The sequence below is a fragment of the Sinocyclocheilus rhinocerous genome, unplaced genomic scaffold, assembly GCF_001515625.1.
Source record: "Sinocyclocheilus rhinocerous isolate Xijiao unplaced genomic scaffold, SAMN03320098_v1.1 scaffold419, whole genome shotgun sequence".
Classification (NCBI taxonomy): Eukaryota; Metazoa; Chordata; class Actinopteri; order Cypriniformes; family Cyprinidae; genus Sinocyclocheilus; species Sinocyclocheilus rhinocerous.
In genome coordinates, this window is record NW_015653519.1 from 192,195 (window position 1) to 193,363 (window position 1,169).

Here is a 1,169-nt window from a genome sequence, read left to right on the forward strand (position 1 = left end):
AAACAAAAAGTACCGATAAGAATACCGTTAAAGTACCGAATCAATAAGCAGTATCGGTAAGAGTAGTAATACCGTTAAAACCTTAACGATACCCATCCCTAGTCTCGGATGAATATTTAGGCCTTCTGAGTAATCCACTATTTTGTAGAGGGGGGTCAAAATGGCAATTTTCACCTGAGATTCAGAGCCAAATTACAGGGGGTAAAAATTACTTCAGAAAGATGGCTGCATCATATTACTTTTACACAGAGATTGGTAGGTCTATTAGTAAAATGTGTTGACTTTAGCAATCTTTGTTGCATTATGTGCAAATGGTGACCATTCAAAACTTAAAAAGAGCAGTTTTTCTCCAAAGTTTGCATGCCTATAACTCAAGAATCATTAAAGATATCTTAATGCCCTTTTAAATTTTTGGTCTTAACAAACTTTCCTTATGGTATCTTCATTTTTAAAGCCCTATATGGTTCGGTTCCAGAGATATTGTAATTTCAATATGGCTCCAGGAGTAAATCGTTAAATTGTACACATTTTCAATGGTCAAAAACCAAATGTGGGTCAATTTACAAAAATAGAATGCTTTTTTTCTTTTAAATAGGAATGTCTGAAGAACAAATAATGATGAAACTAGAAATGTATCTTGTTTCTTTCTGGCAAAACAACTGCATTGAATATACATGTCTGAGTGCCATAAATATTCCTTTTCCAAAGTTTGCGTGCATATAACTTAAGAAGTATTAAAGATATTGCAGTATGATTTTAGATTCTAGTTCTTAATAAACTTTTCTTTTGGAATCTTTATTTTCAAGGCCCTGCATCATTCAGTACCAAAGATATTGGGATCTCCATGAGGCTCCATTTTCAGATTTTTGAATATTACCCATTTTCTGTGATTAAAATTAAAAACCGAATGTTGTTCACGTTGTATACAACTGATACTTGTTTAATTTAAGGAACAATGTCTGAAGAAGAAATAATGTTGAAATTAGAATTGTATCTTGTTGATTTGACACAGAATGACCCATTTTTAAAAACCAATTGACTTCAGGGCGATAGAACCGAAAGTGCTTGTTTTCAGGTTTTGGCCTACAAAATCCTTTTTTTTTTTGTTCATGTACCCTTGTAATTTTTAATCAAAAACATTGTTTTATGTATATGTAAACATAATATAT

At 31.7% G+C, this 1,169-nt stretch overlaps 1 protein-coding gene across 1 annotated transcript in view; it reads left to right on the forward strand.

Moving 5' to 3' along the window:
* LOC107716464 (signal transducer and activator of transcription 5B-like) overlaps positions 1-1,169 on the forward strand; it is a 37,278-nt gene that overhangs the window by 8,469 nt on the left and 27,640 nt on the right. The gene's annotated exons all lie outside the window — the stretch shown is intronic.